At 42.1% G+C, this 21,112-nt stretch overlaps 1 protein-coding gene across 1 annotated transcript in view; it reads right to left on the bottom strand.

Moving 5' to 3' along the window:
* Positions 1-21,112, bottom strand: part of RYR3 (ryanodine receptor 3) — a 541,796-nt gene that overhangs the window by 345,410 nt on the left and 175,274 nt on the right. The window lies entirely within an intron of this gene.

The raw sequence follows: 21,112 nt of genomic DNA, 5'->3' as shown, positions 1-21,112 counted from the left end.
AGGAAAGTCTAGTCTTAACCTAATGTTTGTGTGTTAGTCTCCAGCTTGATTGACTTGAGTGTTGGTGGAAGAACACAGACCAGCATTGTACTGCCCACGTGTTCTCTCCTCCCTTTTGAGTGATGATATGGTTCTTAAGGAATTTGGAAACCATGGTGAGGCTGCTCTCTATCACCAAGGCAGGGCTACTTAGCAGCTGCAGGACAGAATTTGTCTCCTGGCCATTTCATTACTCAACAGGAAGGGGATGATTGAGGAAAGCATTATGGGGCACCAATGAGAATGGAGAAAATGCCAAGCTGGAACTGAAGGCTGACAAAGAGAACAGAGACATTGGGTGCTCAAAGGCAGTGCTGTTCCCTATGGTGCACTTGTCATCAGCATCACTAATCTCTTGAGGGGAAAAGCTCCAATGTACAGGGTCCTGCCTTGACTGCAGCACCAGCTCCATGAGGCTCGTGGACTCAGGATCTCAGGTTGGCAAAGAGCTTGCGGCAATGAAGGGCAAGGACAACAGCTTGGCTTCCAAATGGTTTGAATTTTTTCCCCCAATGCCTCCGTTGCACTCTCAAATGGCATCCAGATTCCAACGTGGAAATGAAGTTTTTATTTTTGCCCACTACAGGAAGTTTTTGCTTTGATAGAAATGAGCGTATCACTATAAACTAAGTTCTGGATTAAAAAATATTTTGGCAGGAGTATATGGACAGATGTTCATAAAATTTGCAGTTATAAAAAAGCCTTTGTGGTGATAAATAAGTCATAAATAGTCTTCGCCAATATGGAAAAAGTACTTTTATACCCATATAGAGAACTAGACCCTATCCACTCTAACTGCCTCATAGCATCAGAGCCAAACTACTACCACCAGATGCTTACATTTCCAAAGATCAGTATTACATGCACGGATTAGTACTATGCACCCCCCATTTGCAAGGGGGCATGTAATACTTATCACAGATATTTTAAAACATGTACAGACAGCAGGGAGTCAACACTGTCAGTCAGTAGCTGCAGGAGTTAAAGACATTCACTTATAATAAGCACTGCTTGAAAAACAATATAAAAAATAAACTACTGGGACTAGACCAAAATAAAAAGCTCATACACAGCAAAGAAACAACAGAAAAAGGCGACCTACTGAATGGGAGAATATATTTGCAAATGATAAATTCAATAAGGGGTTAATATCCAAAATACATGAAAAGGATCTAAACTCAACAACAAAAACCCAAATAATAGGACTAAAAGATGGGCAGAAAACGTGGATAGAAATTCTTCCAAAGACGACAGACAGGTGGCCAGAAGACACTTGAAATGATGTTCAACATCACTCATCATCAGAGAAATCCAAATCAAAAACCACAATAAGATATTACCTTACACTTGTCAGAATAGCTAGAATCAAAAAGACAAATAACAAGTGTTGTGAGGGTGTGGAGAACAAGGAACCCTCGTGCCCTGCTGGTGGGAATGTAAATTGGTGCAGCTACTATGGAAAATAGTACGGAGGTTCGTCAAAAAATTAAAAACAGAACTACCATATGATTCAGCAATTTCACTACTGTGTATTCACCCAAAGAAAACAAAAACACTAGTTTGAAAAGATATATGTGCCCCTATGCTTATTACAGCTTATTTACAATAGTCAAGATATGGAAGCAACCAGGGACCCCATGGATGGCTCAGTCAATTAAGCATCTGCCTTCGGCTCAGGTCATAATCCCAGGGTCCCGCAATCGAGTCCCGCATTGGGTTCCTTGCTCAGCGGGAAGCCGGCTTCTCCCTCTGCCTGCAACTCCCTCTGCTTGTGTGCTTTTTCTTAAATAAATAAATATAATTTTTATTAAAAAAAAGATATGGAAGCAACCTAAGTGTCCATCCATGAATGAATGGATAAAGAAGATGTGATACACACACACACTATTACTCAGGCATAAAAAAGAATGAGACCTTGCCACTTGCAACAACATGGATGGGCCTAGGGGGTATTGCACTAAGTGAAATAAGGCAGAAGACGACAAAAACTGTATAATTTCACTTATATGTCAAATCTAAAAACAAATGAACAGACAACTAAACAGACCCAGAAGTACAGAGAATGAACTGATGGTTGCCAGAGGGGAGAGGGGTCAAGGGATGGGCAAAAAGGGCAGTGGGAGACAAAGCCGTCTAGTTATGGAATAAGTCACAGGGATAATAATAAAATAAGCACTGCTTCACTGGAGTGGTGGAAGAGAGAACTATAACCTCCTCGGGTAAGATCTTCAATAATGTCTTTCTTACCAGGAAACATTCTAAGTATGGAGTTGGACAATCATCTTCGAAGATGGACTGGAGCCCATTCTCTCCAAAGCTTCCTTCTTTGAAGTCACTGATCCCTTTCACTCAGGGCATAAACCAGGTTTGATCAACATGAGGAAACCATTAGGAGACTTAGTCTCTTCCTACTTGAACCCAATGCATCACTCAGCATCTAGTGAAGCTGGCCAGGAAATATGTCAAATACTGCCTCTGTCCAACTACCCGAGTTCACATGACCAGGCTATCACTTGAATTCCCTTCCTTTCAGCTCTTCAGAGAAACTAACCCAGGTTACTGAAGTTCACCTTCAACAAGGAGGCCAGGGAATAGATGTTGCAGGACAGATTATTGCATTTCCTTTCCCCTCCCCTCCTGGATAACCAGGCATTACCTCCTGTAAATAATGACTTTTTAGAGGGGGAAGGGGCAGAGGTAAAGGGAGAGAGAGAACCTTAAGGAGGCTCCATGCTCAGTGTGGAGCCAGATATGGGACTCAATCTCACAACGCTGAGATCATGACCTGAGCCAAAATCAAGAGTTGAACGCTTAACTGACTGAGCCACCCAGGCGCCCCCCACTCCTACAGAATGGTTAACTTGTCTCCATGAGAGAGAATGAACACATTGATAGAAACTGACGGAGCAATGACACACCTCAAAAAGCAAAGTCCTTGCTCATGGTGACCTAAGCAAAGCCTGTCAAGACCCTATAGAGATAAATGCTTCAAATTACCCGGTTGCTTTCCAGGGGCATTTGTCCTTATGTTCTCAGTGAGTAAGACGGAGATGAAAGCCATGTTTGGAGTCCTATTAAACTTGCACGTTTTGGGAAAGAAGCAGTTCATTCTTTACTGTGGCACTTGGGGACTTTCCACAGCAGGCTGTAGGTGAGTTTGAATGTGATGCCAGTGAAGGCAGGGCGCAGCTTTGCTTCATCTTGTGAGGACATCTGCACCCCTAAGCTGGCTAGCTACTGTATCATTAGTTAGCCAAACAGGGAAACAGGTGTCAAAGGCTGATGACTCAAAAACAGATTTCTGGCCCCACCCGAGACGAGGTTGGGGATGGAAGAATACGCTCAAATTTGAGAAGCACTGCCCTTCTAGGTGAGCTCTGGGCCAGAACCCCTAGATGCTGGCCAGGCTTATCTTTTTTTTTTTTTTTAAGATTTTATTTGAGGGGCGCCTGGGTGGCACAGCGGTTAAGCGTCTGCCTTCGGCTCAGGGCGTGATCCCGGCGTTATGGGATCGAGCCCCACGTCAGGCTCCTCTGCTGTGAGCCTGCTTCCTTCCTCTCCCGCTCCCCCTGCTTGTGTTCCCTCTCTCTCTGGCTGTCTCTATCTCTGTCAAATAAATAAATAAAATCTTAAAAAAAAAAAAAGATTTTATTTGAGAGAGGGAGTGCGCATGCACTGGAGGGGGGGAAGGGCAGGAGAGGAACAAGCAGAGCAAGGAGCAGATGCGGGGCTCCATCCCAGAACCCTGGGATCACGACTGAGCCGAAGGCAGACACTTAGCTGACTGAGCCACCCAGGCGCCCCAGGCTAATCATCGTTAAAGATAAAACATTCTTGACATAACTTACTTGGGAGACCAGGTAGTGAGCAAAAGCACACCACTTATTTTTCAACTTGAACGGTGAACAGGGGAGGCTGTAGAAACTTTCTCATGAACATCCAAAAGTTCTCCTCTTTCTTGGCTGTATTTTTCACCGAAAGTAGTCTCTAGCTGTTTATTAGAGGCTTTGCTGATGAGGACACTATGGCTACTTTGTCGACAGTCTCAGAGCTTGCATTAATTTCTGAAACCTCTCCTCATCTTTAGTTAAAGAAGCGAAATTGAACCCAGAGTCCACAGCTTGGCAGGGTAACAATTCAAATTTCAAGTCTCTGGGGACTGCTTCTGGGATGGAAGAGGTGGGCTGGAGGTCAGTGACCCCACCCTCTGTGCTCCGAGGCGGCAGCGTACCTGAACCACCCCAAAGAGAGGACAGTCTGTTCTGCTCAGAAGCAGAAATATCTTGGGATGTATAGTGACGTGCTCGAGTAGGGCTTGAGGCAAAAATCCTTGATGGAAGTGCTCCAATAAGAAATGGATCATTAGGTCAAGGGGTTTTAATTTTGTCAACACTCTACAGCTAAGAAACAACTGTTTGAGAGAGGCTTACAGATAGCTCTCGTGCACCAGCTGTTTGCATCTTCTAAAGGCTTCATATAAGGCTCAGTTGAGTTTAAGTGAAATGAGAGGGCAATTATTCGAAAATGTCCTAATAGAGAAAGCAGCTCAATTCTGGAATGACTGCATGTGGAACACTTTGTAATCATTCCCTGAAATACAATGTAAATGAACAAAAACAAATTAATTCTTCAATGTAATTCTAACACATTGCTGCACGTCGGCAAATGAAGAACAAAATATTGTTTGCAAAGGATTCACAAAATTTTTCAGTTCATGTAATTTGTCCAGGTCACTATTCAAAAGAATGAAGCTTGAGGGGCACCTGAGTGGCTCAGTTGGTTAAGCCTCCGACTCTTGGTTTCGGCTCAGGTCATGATCTCATGGGTCATGAGATCAAGCCCCCCATTGGGCTCTGGGCTCACTGGGGAGTCTGCTTGAAGATTCTGTCCTCCTGTCACTTGCACATGCTCTCTCTCACTCTCTCTTTCAAATAAACAAATTTAAAAAAAAATTTTTTTTAAAGAATAAAACTATTGCATGAACTCCTGAAAAGGAGAAGTCAACTTAAATGTCTGCAAATCTTAACTTCGAAAACAATTTTAAACATTGCCTTTACAAAACTCTCCTCACAGGACAGTCACAATCAGATCTGAGGGGTCATCTTGTGTAACATTTGACAGCAAGCTGGAGGGAGAACTTTCTCAAATCACTATAGGGTGTTCTTTGGAAATGGTTGATCTGTGAATTACGAATATGCACATAACTTCAATGGATTACACAGAGGGCCATAATCATGATTTAAGTTTATCCCCAGGTTTTAAAACACCCGTGAGGCATACAAATGATACGTATGGCATGGCCTGTGTTAAGATTCAAGTTCTAACACAAATGCAGCACATCATGTTTCTTCCATGTAAAAGCAACAAAGGAAAAAGAGGTAATCACAGAGGGAAAAAAAGGCAAGACTTCATGATATAAGTAGTAAGTTCAGGAGCTGATGGAGGAAGAAAAAATACTGCTAATCGAGACCAAAATAGCAGCTATTAGGTCTGAAGAGCAAAGCACTAAGTACTGCAGAGGAGCCCGGGTATGAATAATACCGACTCTTAATTCACCCGGGGCCATTTGCCTGCTGTGAACAAGTAAGTGACAAGTGAGCAGCAGAGCTCTGGGGCCACTTTACACACTGAATAAATTCTTTGTGAAGATTCCCACCGCTAAGGTACAGACTGTCTTTAAATAAAAGAGGGGACTGGTATTGCCCCAAGCAGGTAAGTCATCACAACAGTATTAATAACTCAAGTAGGAAGGCGAACAATATAGAGGAGGAAAGATCTCAGGGTTAAAAGATTGGATTTTTCTTTTTTAAAAAAAAAAACTAGGTCCTCAGATCCAGCAAATGATAAATGCACTGAAAAACCTGACACGAGGGACGCCTGGGTGGCTCAGTCAGTAAAGCGTCTGCCTTTGGCTCAGGTTGGGATCTCTGGGTCCTGGGATTGAGCCCCTAACAGGCTCCTGGAAACCTGCTTCTTCCTCTCCCTCTGCCCCCCACTTGTGCTCTCTTTCTCTCTCAAATAAATAAACAAAATCTTAAAAAAAAAAACCCAAAAACCTGACACGTTAAACTTGACTTCTATGCTATTTCTTTGGATAGCTGTTTCCCTTCTCATCTCTTGACAGTCAGAAATAGCAGAACACGAGGCTCAGTGTGGATGTAGAAATAAGAATAAAACATCCTGAAAGAAAATAGTTGAGCTGCTAATTGAGAAGAACCGGAGGCATGTTTTTCAGAATCTGAGTAGAGTTAGAATTGTACTCTGGCCCTTCCACTTGGTGACTTCACATATGGAGCAATAGGAAATGAACTTTTTCCCCCCTCCCTGTGCAAAACAGTAATAGTGCCTGGCCCAATAGTGCCTGCAGGGTAGCTGCTCAGTGCAGACAGCCCTCTCTGGTCCCCCAGGACCGCACCAGAGGGCCAGCTCACCAGGCTGGCACGACTGTACAGAACACTCCCAGCCATTTCTGTTCACTTGTACACATTGGACAGCAAGGCTCAGACATGCAAACAGGAGCGCCGGCAGCTGAGAGAAAAAGAATGTCTTGTCTGACAGAATGCCTGTCCAGCCTCCATCTCCCCATGCCACCGTGAACACCATCCTCCAGAAGCCTGTAGGTTAAGCCCACCAAGGCTTTACCATTAGCTTTCTTCTTATGTATGGTCATTTCCTTAATGCTCTCCTCTCTCCAATCTCTTCATTTAGCCCCTTCTTCTTTCCAGAACTCCTACTCCATGATCAACGTGCTCCATCTTCCACCTGCTGCCTTCTCCCTGAACACCAGCTCCTCCCAAAGGACCCTGCTTCCCTTGGGGACCTCCCAGTAACAGGATGATCATTCTCTCATACCTCATGTGACTGAAGGTTAGGAAGCGGGTTCTGGGTCCTTCCTCCACCAAGACTATCTCCAGATCGTTACTCTCCCACAAGTTAACTCCTCTTCTTTAAGCTTCCTACTCCTGGTAACCTCATTCTCCACTCCCTCCTCCACTGCTGTTTTTGTATTTCCTGAACCTGCCCTTCACTGAAATCTCTGGCTCCTTTTTATTCCTACTACTGGTGATTTGAACATTCACGTTGTTATTTTTTGAATCGCGTCCTCCCAAAATGTATGAAGACCTGACCCCCAGCACCTGTGAATAGGACCGTATTTGGAAATAGGGTCTTTGAAGATGTAATCAAATTAAGATGAGGTCAGTAGAGTGAGACCTGATCCAATATGACTGATGTCCTCATAAGAGCAAAACACCATGTGAAGATAGACACACACAGAAAAGGGTCACGTGAAGATGAAGGCAGACATTGGGGTTATGCAGTTATAAACCACAGAACACATGGGCTACCAGAAACTGAAATGGGCAAGGAGGGATCCTCCCACAGAGGTTTCGGTGGGAGCATGGCTCTGCCAAAACCTTCATCTCAGATTCTAGCCTCCAGAACCACAAGGGAATAAGTTCTGTTATTTTTTTTTTTTAAAGATTTTATTTATTCGACAGAGATAGAGACAGCCAGTGAGAGAGGGAACACAAGCAGGGAGTGGGAGAGGAAGAAGCAGGCTCATAGCAGAGGAGCCTGATGTGGGGCTCGATCCCGCAACGCCGGGATCACGCCCTGAGCCGAAGGCAGAAGCTTAACCGCTGTGCCACCCAGGCGCCCCTAGTTCTGTTATTTTAAGCCACCTGACGTGTGATAATTTGCTACGCAGCCATAGGAAACTAATGTCTTATATGAATAATCCATTACATATTATGGCCTCTCAGTTACTTCGCTTCCTCCTTATCAATGATCTTCTGCTCTCCAGTTCAGCCACCCTCTCTCATGGTCATACGCTGAAACCATGTTTTCAAACAAACCACTCCCCTCGGAAACCTCCGACACAGCCCACTGTCTCACCAGCCACTCATCTTCCAGCTTGTTTGCTCACACACTCAACTGCTCTCATTACGGGATTTAATCCCTTATTTCTTTTTGCTACCATTCAGCTGAAATTCCAAGATTTCATTGGCCAGTGTCCCAGACTCTCTTGCCCCATCACCGATAGTCACCTGCAACACTCTGACCCTGGCTGAATTAACGATCCACAAGGACACAGTCAGAAAATTGACAGCACTAAAAACTAATGCTCATCAATGTCAGCCGGGCCTCAATGCTGGGCCCACCCACTGCTCAGCAATCCTGCACTCTTCTCTCTTCAAATGGACAGCACCTACCCATCCACTCTCATCGCTGCCTTCCTTCTTCCTATTCAATGGCATAGAAGTTCCTCCTTTACTTGAAAGTTAGTTCCTCCTCTGTCCCTAACACCAGTCCTTTCCATTATACCAGCAATTTTCACACTCAACCATCCCTTCCCGCTTCTGCATCTCCTCCCACTCCTTCTCCATGTGTACCTTCCTGGAAGCACTTATACAAGCTTAGGTCTTTCCCATGACAAAAATCCCTCCGTCCTCTAACCCTCTCCAGCCATTGTGCTCTTTTAGAGATAATCTGCAAGGATTGCCTTCTTTTTCTTCTTCCTTACTTCTGTCTTACTCTTTACTTCCTCTAAATCAGCTTCTGAAAAAATAATTAAATTGGCCTGTGCCTGCATCAGCCCATTGAAAAAAACTCTCACAGAGACTGCTGCTGGCCTCCATGTCACTACCTCTAATGGACACATTCCATCCTTATATTACTTGACTTCCAAGTGGCGCTCTACCCTACTGACTATGCCCCTTTCTTGATGCTGTGCCTTTGCTTTCCATGGCTTCTATGACACCACACGTGACTGTTTCCCCTGAGTTCTCAGGATGCTCCTTCTCATTCTCTGTGATGTTACTCTCCCTCTGCTCATTTTTAAATATTGACATTTTCCAGGCCTTCTTGTTTCTTAATCCATTATTTGCCACTCGCTGTCGAATCTTGATTTACTAGTCTTAAGCCATTATCTCCTAAATATTACCGCTGTCCTAACCTCTCTTCTGATCTCCAGATCCATACGTCCAGATGCCTATCAAAATTTTTTCTTGTATCTCCTACTGGCCTTTTGAATTCAACATGTCCAAACCTCAGTTCATAAGCTCCACCGCCCACCCTCTGGCCTAACTTATTCCTTTCCAAATAAATTCCCTTCACTAAATAAAATGCACTCTACAGGCAGCTAAAGCCTGTAACTCTGGAGTCACACTTGACTACTCCCACCTTCATTCTTTAGCCATCCTATGCGCTCTGTTAGCCATACCTGAATTCAACTTAACTCCTGTGTATTCACTTAATATGAGGAATCTACACAGCTTTTATAAGTTCATGTTCTCCTCTAACAAGCCCCTGTTCACATTCAGCTCCTATCCTTGCTACTTCAGAATCCCTTCATCCCCACTTTTCTTTTGCATATGCCACAGCTGCACTCAGTTTAATCCCCTCACTAATAGTGTCATCTCCTAGTTCTCTATCTTTTGCAACCTCAATCTCTCCTTCTCTAGATCCTCCTTCTTTGCCTAGAAACATGCTTGTGTTTCTCACTGTGGAAACACCTCTATAACCTAGATTCTGCTTATTTATTCATTTATTTTTAATTTATTTATTTGACAGAGAGAGAGGGAACACAAGCAGGGGGAGTGGGAGAGGAAGAAGCAGGCTCCCAACGGAGGAGCCTGATGTGGGGCTTGATCCCAGAACGCCAGGATCACGCCCTGAGCCGAAGGCAGACACTTAATGACTGAGCCACCCAGGTGCCCCTAGATTCTGCTTTAATACTATTTTCTCTTCTTCCTTTTTCGGGGTGGGGGGGTAGGGGAAAGGGGCAGAAGGAGCAGGAGAGAGAGAATCTTAAGCAGTTTCCACAGCTAGTGTGGAGCCTGACTCGGGGCTCAATGTCACCACCCTGAGATCATGACCTGAGCCAAAGTCAAGAGTAGGAGGCCTAACTGACCAAGCCACCCAGACCCCCCTCTTCTTCCATTTAACATTCAAGTGCTTCAAAGAGTAGTGAACACTCACTGGTGAGTTTCTGACTCAGGTAACAGTGGAGAAGCTGACAGAAGAAGAACTCTCTTGACATCAACTGTTATAAATTCGGGACAAAAAATTTAAAAAACTGTTCAAAGGCACTGGAGAGCAACCTAAAGCTTGAAGGAACAGGATTCTGGAAAAATGGGAAGCCCAATAAGTGATACGTACATTTAATTAAATTTTCCCTGGAGGGTACTTCCTCTGTTCATGGGGTTCATGGGGGATAAACCTCAGGAAAAAGCTACTATGGAGTCGGAGGCCTGATTTTGGGCTGTTAGAATGTCAGGAAATTGAAAAGGAGAATGTTGGAAAGAGCAGAACTACCATAGATGAAAACCCAAAGTCAGCACACAAATGTCCCTCAAATTTTTTGGCCAACTCAACTGTGCAGTATTTCAAGTATCCAAAGGAGGGCAACAGTCAGAACACTAAAAATGAGTGAAGGTTTCAGCAGCTACCCAACTTTAGAGTGTCAGAATTTGGTGTTCAAGTGTTGTTATTTAGAAGGGGTTGGAAAACACTTCAGGATTTTCATTAAAACTCAGAAGGGCTTTAATCCCAAGAACAAAGACTATATTCTAGGACTAAAACCAAAATCAAATTAGAGTAGGTCTTCGTAAGATCAAGGAGGTCCACCAATAATTTAACTGCCTGCTAGAATAAAATGCAATACTCTTCATGGGAAGATAAAAATGAGAACTACAAAATACCACCTATAATCTTCAGTATACAATTACTAGATATCAAAAGAAATAGGAAAATGTGACTCAATCAACAGAAAGCTCAGTTAGGAGTAGACCCAGAGACAATCCAGATACTGGTGTTAGTCAAGTATTTAAAATAACTATTATAACTATGTTAATAAATTTATAGGAAAAAATGGGAATAATGGCAAAAGAATTTGAGGTTAGTATGTAAAACCTTAGAAAAGAACTAATGGAAATTTCAGAAATACATAGCTGGAAAAAATTCACTGGAAGGAATTAATGGCATCTTTATATTAAATAAAAGTATCAGTTAACATAAAGATAAGCCAGTAGGAAATATTCAAACTGAAGCACAGAGAGAAAAATAGTTGAAAAAATACACCATTTTAGGGACCTACAGAACAATATCAAACAGTTTAATATATAAGCAATTGGAATTTCAGAAAGAGCAAATGTGGCAGAAAAAGTATTTTAAGTAGTAATGGCCCCCAAGTTTCCAAACTTAATTAAAAACAAACAAAACAACAAAAACCAAAAAGATCCATGAAACTCAGCAAAACCCAGGCAGGATAAATGCAAAGAAAACCACCCTCAAATGTAATCATTCAAACTGAAAAGGAAAGATGTTTTGAATCTTTGAAAAGATTAATCCCAATTTCTCTTCCAAACTTCTGTTTTATATATCAGACGTCTATCAACATTTTTTCTTGGATGTCTTATATTACTTTTGAATTCAACATGTTTAAAATCAAAGATAAAGAAAATTCTTAAAACCTGCCAGCAAAAAAAAAAAAAAAAGACTTACTACATATAGAGGAATCCTAAGAATGATAGCTTACTTTTCATTTTAAAAAAAAAGGAGACCGAAAGATGGCAAAACACCATATTTAAAAGAAAAAAATCAAACAAGGAATTTACAGAGAAAATATCCTTAAAAAATAGAGACAAAATAAGGACACTGTCAGTGAAACAAAAGCTGGGAGAGTTTGTCATCAGCAGACCTGAACGACAAGAAATGCTAAAGGACGTTCTTTAGGCTTAAGGGAAATGCTACTAGATGGGAGTCTGGATCTAGAGGACAGACTAAAGAGCACTAAAAATGGTAAATATATGAATATTATAAAGGATGATTTTTTCCTTTTCTTAATTCTTTGAGACAACTGACTCTTTGAAACAAAAATAAGAAAGTACCGCATATTACATAACATGTAAAAATAAAACATGTGACAATAATAGCACAAAGGATAAAAGGAAAGTGGTATAATACTACTCCAGACAGACTCTGAGAGGTTAAGGATTTATACTGTATTCCCTAAAGTAATGACTAAAAATAATACACAGAAGAAGAGGAACCAAATCCAATAGAAAAGACAAATCAGAATACTAAAACATATTTGATTAATCCTAAGGAAGGTAAAAAAAGAGAAACAGAAGAATAAAAACCAGAGGAAACAAAACAAACCGTAAGATGGTAGACTAAAACCCAATGGTATCAATTGTTACAATAAATTTAACTGAATACTACAATAAAACAGCAGAGATTATAAAAAAGGGGGAGGAATAACATGTAACTATGTTGTTTATGAGGGACATGCCTTAGATATAAAGATATAAAAACAAATTGAAAATAAAAAGACAGAAAAAGATATACCACAAAATAGAAAGCATGGAAGTTTATGGCCATGTTAATATCAAAGCATACAATAAGATCAGGGATGAACAGAAGCATTTGATAATGACACAAAGATTAATTCATCATGAAAATAAAAATCATACACACACACACACACACACACACACACACACACCCCTAAGAAGAGAGCTTTAAAATATACGAAATAAAACTGACAGAACTAAAGGGAGACAAAGAGAAATCTTCATAATTGTTAACACATCTCAGTAATTGATAGAACATATAAATACAACTCAGTAAGAACAGAAGATTTGAACACCACGATCGACCATCTTACTATTCAAAAAATACTAGGCAACAACTGAAAAAGATCCACTTTTTAAAAGTAGAACACGTGGAATATTAAGCAAGATAGGCCACATGTTAGGCTATAAAACAGTCCCAATAAATTGCCAAGAATTGAAATCTACAGAGCATGGTTTTGTCATATCAGAATTAAATTAGAAATCAATAATAAAATCTACATCCCACTGATTCACTTTATTTTTAAAAACTATTCACTCATTGCTTAATCCTTTTCATCTAACTTAACCCAGACTCTCGTTAATATTTCACTTTAAATGTCATAAACATCCTGCTGATGGTCAAATCCAGGCCTTTAAAATATTTATTCTTACACTATACACAAAAACAAATTCAAAATGGATTAAAGACCTAAATGAGAGACCTGAAACTGTAAAATTCCTAGAAAAGAACATAGGCAATAACTTCTCTGACATTGGCTGTAGCAACATTTTTTAAATATGCCTCTTGTGGCTAGAGAAACAGAAGCAAAAATATACTACTGGACTTACATCAAAATAAAAAACTTCTGCACAGCAACGGAAACAATCAACAGAACTAAAAGACAACTACTGACTGGGAGAAGATACTTGCAAATGACATATCTGATTAAGGGTTAGTATCTAAAAATAAAGAACTTCTACAACTCAATACCAAAAAACCCAAATAATCTAAGTTAAAACTGGACAGAAAAGGGGCACCTGGGTGACTTAGTCGGTTAAGGATCTGACTCTTGATCTCAGTTCAGGTTTTGATCTCAGGGTCATGAGTTGAAGCCCTGCATTGGGTTCCACACTGGGCGTGGAGCCTACTTAAAAAAGACGATGGGCAGAAGACATGAACAGACATTTCTCCAAAGACATCCAGACGGCCAACAGACACATGAAAGGACGCTCAACAGCACTCATCACCAGGGAGATGCAAATCAAAACCACAATGAGAGATCACCTCGCACCTGTCAGAATGTTGAGAATGAGAAAGGCAAGAAATAAACACTGGTGAGGATGTGGAGGAAAAAGGAACCGTCATGCACTGTTGATAGGAATGTAAATTGGTACAGTCACTGTGGAAAACAGAATGGAGGCTCCTCAAAAAACTAAAAATAGAATACCATATGATCCAGTAATTCCACTACGGGGTATTTACCCAAAGAGAACAAAAACACTGACTTTGAAAAATATACGCACCCGTATGTGCATTGCTGCACTATGTACAACAGCCAAGTTATGCCAGCAGCCCAAGTGTCCATCGATAGAGGAATAAAAGAAGTTGTGGCATATCTACACAACGGCGTATTATCGGCCATCAAAGAGAAGGAAATCCTGCCAGTTGCAATGACGTGGATGGACTAGAGGGTATTTTGCTAAGTGAAGTAAGTCAGAGAAAGACAAAGACTGTATGATTTCACTTACATGTGGAATTTGAGAAACAAAACAAAAGAAACAAACCAAAAAGCAGACTCTTAACTCTAGAGAACAAGCTGATGGTCGCCAGAGGGTAGGTGAGTGGGGGGATGGGTGAAATAGGTGAAGGGGACTAAGAGTACACTTATCACGATGAGCACTAAGTGCTGAATCACTATGTCGTACACCTGAAACTAACACAACACTGCATGTTAATACTGGAATTAAAATTAAAACATAAATAAAATATTTAACTATTTTAACTAATTCAGTACATCGGTAAGTCATCAAGCAACAGTTCCTGATGACCTCAAGTGTGTCTGACTCCATACTCGGGATAATAAAAGCTATTGCTTAAAAAGCACTTTGGGGTGTGTCAGGCACTGTTATAAGTACTTTACAATTAGGAACCCATGTAACTGAATCTTCATAATTTATAAGATGGATACAGTTTTCAAGTCAAGGAAATGGAGGCAGAGAGGGGTAAAGTCATTGGAACCATGGTCAGACAGCTGTTAAACAGTGGGGCCGGAATTACCAGCCCAGGCAATCTTGTTCCATGGTCCATGGTCATGTTTCTTAACCACGGTCTTCACTTCAATGCTCACAGACTGGTGGAGGGGAGGCATCGAGACAGGTAAACTATTCTAATTCAGTGCAGTAGACATTTGATCCCACATTCACCACTTGCATGCTCTCTCTCTAAAACAAATAAATAAATCTAAAAAAAAAAAGTTCCAGAGCACACCTAAAACCCTAACTTTCTGGGGTGCCTGGGTGGCGCAGTCGTTAAGCGTCTGCCTTCGGCTCAGGGCGTGATCCCCGTGTTCTGGGTTCGAGCCCCACATCAGGCTTCTGTGCTAGGAGCCTGCTTCTTCCTCTCCCACTCCCCCTGCTTGTGTTCTCTCTTTTGCTCTCTTTCTCTGTCAAATAAATAAAATCTTAAAAAAAAATAAAAAAATAGAACCCTAACTTTCTGTGTCCTAGTCTTATGCTCTTGTCACATAACAAGTTGTTTGGTAGAGTACTTTTAGCAGTGTTTCTATGCCTTATATCCTAAGATAGAGGCACTTAGTAACCTTCCTTATTCCTCCAAGAAAATACCTGATGTCATTTATACTAAAAAAAAAAATTAGCTATAAAAATTTAACATTGCTTCTATGTGCTCTCTCAGAACATTTGCATTTTAATAGTTTCTACTTGATTTAAGCAAAATACATATTTCTAACTTTGGAATGTCAGGCATTCAGAGGACAGATGCAGGAAGGTTGTGGGAGGGGGTATGGAGATCTGCCCAGGTAATCTTAAAATCTAACCACATGGAGAAATATGGCTTTTATATCCTTAAGTGAGATCCAGGATACTCTTTATTGTTGAGTACTATAGAATTAGTGATTCAAGCTTAGAATGAATCATCTTCAGGAATTTACCTAACTTTGTCTAAATTCTTGTATCCTTCTCTGTAAATGAGATCAATATTTACTCCACAGGGCAATAAAAATTAAATGAGAGCATGTAAGTACCCATTGCAGTACACGGCATAGAGCACATGATGCCCGATAAATGTAAATCAATCAAAAGGGCTCACATTTTCTACCTGTCATTCTCTCTCACATGACAAGGGAGTTAAAAAAAAAAAGTTTTATAATAGTTTGGCTTTTCCTAAGATCGTAAGCCCAGAAAGACTACTATGCTCTAACAAAATAGCAATCAGAAGTTCAAAGACACGTGCACAGGCTCAGGCTGGGCCTCATTCTCCGCCAATTTGCACAGCCTTATGTTTTTAGAAGTCAACAGTAAATCTATTCTGAGCTAAAGATAATAAAAATAATAGAAAATAAGTTATTTTTAGCCTAGAATTCTCTCTTAACTTATGCCATCTGCATAATGATGTCTGCACAATCACGGATGTCCAGCCCTGGCTCTTTAGAGCCTATCCAGCTTCTCGGAAATCAGAGCAGACAATTCTTCGTTTCCAGGAGAGGAGGTGGACGGCAACAGGACTAAATATCCCCTGGAAATTCTCAGTTTGAAAACTGGATCTGAAGTTGGATTTTTCATTTTGAATACACCATGACCAGTAAGTGTTCCCCAACAGAGAGGGAGAACTTCATTCTGAAACACTGGGAGCCCAAAGATTTCAGACATGCCGCTGGCTTTTAAAGGGCACAAGGATGGGCGCCTGGGTGGCTCCGTCAGTTAGGTGTCTGCCTTTCGCTCAGATCGTGATCCTGGGGTCCCCAGGGTCTCGGGATTGAGTCCTGCATTGGGCTCCTTGCTCAGTGGGGGGCCTGATTCTCCCTCTGCTTGTGCGCACACGCACGCTCTGACAAATCTTAAATAAATAAATAAATAAAGCGCACGAGGGTTAAGTTGTTTCACTTCACAATTTCCGTTTCATCCTCTTAAAATAAGTGGAACAAACCTTGGTCTGCTGAAACTGATTTTCAACCAAAAGTTCCCATATGCTTCTTCCTTTTTGATGGACCATAACTAGGGAAGGCAGAAGTGAGGATTTGGAAAGGTGTTTGGGTTCCAGACACATCAGATAAGGCCAGTGTAGTTAAATAATTGCCATCCATGAAGATTGCTGTGGGATAAGGCTTACAAAATTCTTTACTCCTTCTGCATGAGAATAGGACCTTCAACTAACTGTCCAGTTTTGTTTTTAGGACAACCTGGTAAAACTGCTGTGAGAATTGTGTTACTCGGGAACGCTGCCTATGGTGAAAATGATCCTCGATGGGCAGCTGGACTCTGCACTGGGATGACACCAATACCCCACATAGGAAGCCCTCTCTTTGCAATTCCCCAAGTGTAAGACCTTTCTAGCTGGGGGGAGGGGTCCTTTGTGGGTCCCCCCAAAGCTATGCCTGTGGCGTTGTTACAAGAAACCCTGGCTCCTGTTACATGAGGCTTGTAAATCATGGTAACTCTCACACTGCCTGATGCAGACCTCATCTCTTTGCACTGGAGCTGTCACCTGGCGTGAGGGATTCCCATGTGCCTGACGCGTCCCAGCAGGCAAGCGGTGGTTCCTGTCCCACTGCACAGACTCCTGCCAAGCCATCTATGAGAGTCTCAGGAGTTTCGATGTTAAGTTAAACCAAGTAAGACTCACCCCTGCTTCCCCAGCTGGGACTGTACGTACAAAATAGATAATATGGGCCAAATGAAAAGTAGCAAATTCCTGGGAACAAGTTTTCCACTTAAAAATGACAGTAAAGGGCGCCTGGGTGGCTTAGTAGGTTAAGTGTCTGCCTTCGGCTCAGGTCATGATTCTGAGGTCCTGGGATGGAGCCCTACAGCACACTGCCTGCTCTGTGGGAACTCTGCTTCTCCCTCTCCATCTGCTGCACTCTCTGTTAAACAAATAAAATCTTAAAAAAATTTTTTTAATGAAAGTAAAAAAAAAGTATTTGCTGTTTTTGATAAAGAAGCAACGTTTCCTTTCCATGTTTCTTGGTCTCTGGTTATAATTCTGAAGTCTTTCTTATAAAACAAGACACCTTTTAATTCCCGGAGCCGTGCATCTTTGAAAGGGAAGTCTGAATAACAGTGCTTCCATCTGCCGAGCTGCGGTTTCAGAAGACCTTCAGAGAAGAGTGGGCCAGGGCCAACAGAAAGTCAAAAGAGCGCTCCCGAGTGTTACATAGTCTCCATGTCTACAGCAAACCTTGGCATACTTTTGCTTCTCATTCTTCTACCTTCTCACTCCTTGCTTCAATGTGACCTCCTTTTCTTAGGGCTGTACACTAAGAATATCTTTTGAGAACCTTATCTCTTCTTTCTCAGAGGTCTGTCTTCTCCCCAGAATTTATCTCAGTTTTATCTCTGAGTCTCAGTTAGCTTGAAATACCCTTAACTAGGAACGCCAAGGTCACGGTGGCTCTGTAGCTGGTGCTAAGAGTGGCGTTTGAGGTGTGTGCCTCACACTCAGTGCCAGGCTTGGGAATACACCTTCTTATTTCATTGCACGCCTTATGTTAGCTTCCGAGAACCTAAGAATGGCACAGGTGGTTGTGAAATTTGATGGCAGGGAGTTAGGGGAAATATTTCATGGAAAGGGAGGGGGGAGGCCAGAAGTGATGTGTGCACAGTGTAGCTGGCTGCAGAAAAGACTGACGTCTCAGAAAATGGTGGCTAGACAGCAGCTCCCTGGAATGGTGACGGGAAGAGTTGAGAAATTTCTCTATCCTTTCCATGAATTTGACCCTGTTTTTGTTTTGATTGGTTTTGTTTTGAGAAGTGCTCATGGTGCAGTTCCCTCATACTATATCTAAAAGAGACACATACTCATGCAATGACAGTGGGCACGTCCCCTGTGACAACTGGTGTATCCTTTGGGGAAAGCAGTTGAATACTGCTCATGCTCTTAACACCAGTCATTTTTCTCCTGGACATTTACTCTCAGAAGCAAATGTAAACTAGCAAAGCCACATACATATATTTTTTTTTTTTTAAGAACCATGAAGACTATAGAGCATTATGGAACTGGCTAAAATGTCAAAGAAAAGAAAGCAGAATGCCTATATATCCACTCTGAGTATGACTTTAAAAACATAGGCGCGTGGGGACAAAGACTGAATGAAAAACAAATGAAAACAGTTGTGACAAGATGATAAAATTATGTTACATCTCTTTTTCTAAATTTCTAAACCTTGTTCTAAATTTAAAATGAAAAATTAAAATAAGAACACTTAGGGCTGCCTGGGTGGCTCAGTCAGTTAAGTGTCTGACTCCTGATTTTGGCTCAGGTTGACATCTCAGGGTCATGAGATCGAGCCCCTGCATCAGGCTCTGTGCTCAGTGGGGAGTCGGCTTGGGGTTCTCTCTCCCTCCCCTGCTGCCCCTGCCCCACCCTGTGCATGACCATGCCCTGTTTCTCTCTCACAAAAATAAAATACAATAAGAATACTTAGTCAAGTGGGTGTTAAGAAGGATATTTTCTCATCCTCAAATGCATTTATGTGTGGTATGGGTTATTTTTATTCCTAGAGGACACAAAGAATTCTCAGGTTAGGGTATATAGTTGTTTTTCACCTGGTTTAGGTGAAATTAATCATAGTAGTCAGTTGTTATATAGAATTTACAATGTGCTTGGCACTTCATACGCATTAACTCATTTAATCCTAATAACAACCTTTTTAGGTAGTTACTATTAAATCCCCACTAAGCAGATGAGGAAACTGAAAACAAGCTTGAGTGGCTTGCTCATAGTTACATGACTAGCTGGTAGTTGAGAACTAACTTCTTGATTTCTAATCTAGAGATCTTCTTAGTATCCTGGACTGCTGGGAATGAAAAGAACAATACCTAGCTCAGGTCAAAAGCAAATGAAAAAGACCTCAGGGAAATCAAGTCTAAGACCTCTAAAAAGAAAAAAAAAATCTTCCTTTTCTTTTGCTCCCCCTCCTTTTTAAGAGTTATTTATTTATCATGGGGGGTGCAGAGGGAGAGAAGCAATCTTAAGCAGAGTCCCCGCTGAGCTCAGAGCCTGATGTGGGGCTTGATCCCAGGACTCTGAGATCATGACCTATGCCAAAAGCAAGAGTCAGATGCTTAACTAACTGAGCCACCCAGGTGCCCCTCGCTTTATTTTAATGGGACTCTGTCCTACTGGCACTGGCCATACATGTCACAGATAGACATTTGTGCTCAGGGATGAGTGACCTCCATGGGAGGGCAAAAAAGTGGTAGAGAGGACAGGGGCTTCTGGGAGGCACGGCCATCACGGTGCATATCTGGTGTTCTAGGATTTGGTCGAACTAGGTATATGTGTCTCTAACTGTGTAGGTTCCTGTGGAGAAGTGACATGCCCATCGCGTGGGCCTACTGGAAAATACAGAAACCACTTTCTGCTTTAAAGTAAAAAAAAAAAAAAAAAAAAAAAAAAAAGAAAAGAAACATGGTTCTGTGAGAAAACTGAGCTCGGAGGGTGGGATGGTCAGTTGTACGTCAACGTGGCTAGACTATAGGACTCCGTTATTTAATCAAACACCAATCCAGGTTTTGAGGTGAAGTTATTGAATAGATGTGATTAGCATCTATAATCAGTTGACCTCAAGTAGAAGTTACCCTTGAGAATGTGAGTGGGCCTCACCTCATCTGTTGAAGGCCTTAAAAAAAACCTGAGGTTTCCTGGACAAAAAATATTCTGCCTCGGGGCCCCTGGGTGGCACAGCGGTTAAACGTCTGCCTTCGGCTCAGGGCGTGATCCCGGCGTTGTGGGATCGAGCCCCACATCAGGCTCCTCTGCTGTGGGCCTGCTTCTTCCTCTCCCACTCCCCCTGCTTGTGTTCCCTCTCTCGCTGGCTGTCTCTATCTCTGTCGAATAAATAAATAAAATCTTAAAAAAAAATATTCTGCCTCAAGACAGCATTAATTTCTGCCTGAGTTTTCTAACCTGCTGATTTGACGTGCAGATTTCAGACTCGCCAGCCCCAATAATTGCAAGAGGCATTATATTCAATCCCTACCTATCTATCCATCCACCCATCCACCGAGAGAAAGGGGAGGATGTTTCTCTGCAGAACCCTGACTGATCTAAAGGTCTGGCCGGGACAGCAAAGCACTGTCATCATGCTGAGTACGCGGACCCACTCAACATACAGATCGAGAAAAGCAGAGATCGTCTTAAAGTGCGGCTGAAGAGACAGGACATTACATGCCACTACGCAGGCAGGGACCAGAGCAGATGCTCCTCTCTGCCCCCAGGTCACTGTGGGCAGGCGGGGATGATGACCTCAGTACAATCATAACTGAGAGCAGCATGCTTGCTGAGAAACACTGGCCCAAGCACCCGTGGGCCCCTGGAGCAATCAGTGCCAGCTGCGAGTCAAGAACATGCACTCAGACTTCTAGGAATTATCACAACCCGATGTTCTGGGAGGTTGAGGAGACCCTCTCGTTCGAGGGCTGACAGGGCTCAAGGCATCACTGCTGTCCCACTGACAATGGCAGACAAGGCACCCCTTATTCTTCACTGCTCCGGG

This window comes from Ailuropoda melanoleuca, chromosome 5 (assembly GCF_002007445.2).
Source record: "Ailuropoda melanoleuca isolate Jingjing chromosome 5, ASM200744v2, whole genome shotgun sequence".
Classification (NCBI taxonomy): domain Eukaryota; kingdom Metazoa; phylum Chordata; class Mammalia; order Carnivora; family Ursidae; genus Ailuropoda; species Ailuropoda melanoleuca.
Note: the sequence above shows the minus strand (reverse complement) of the source record. Positions and strands in the feature narration are given on the sequence as shown.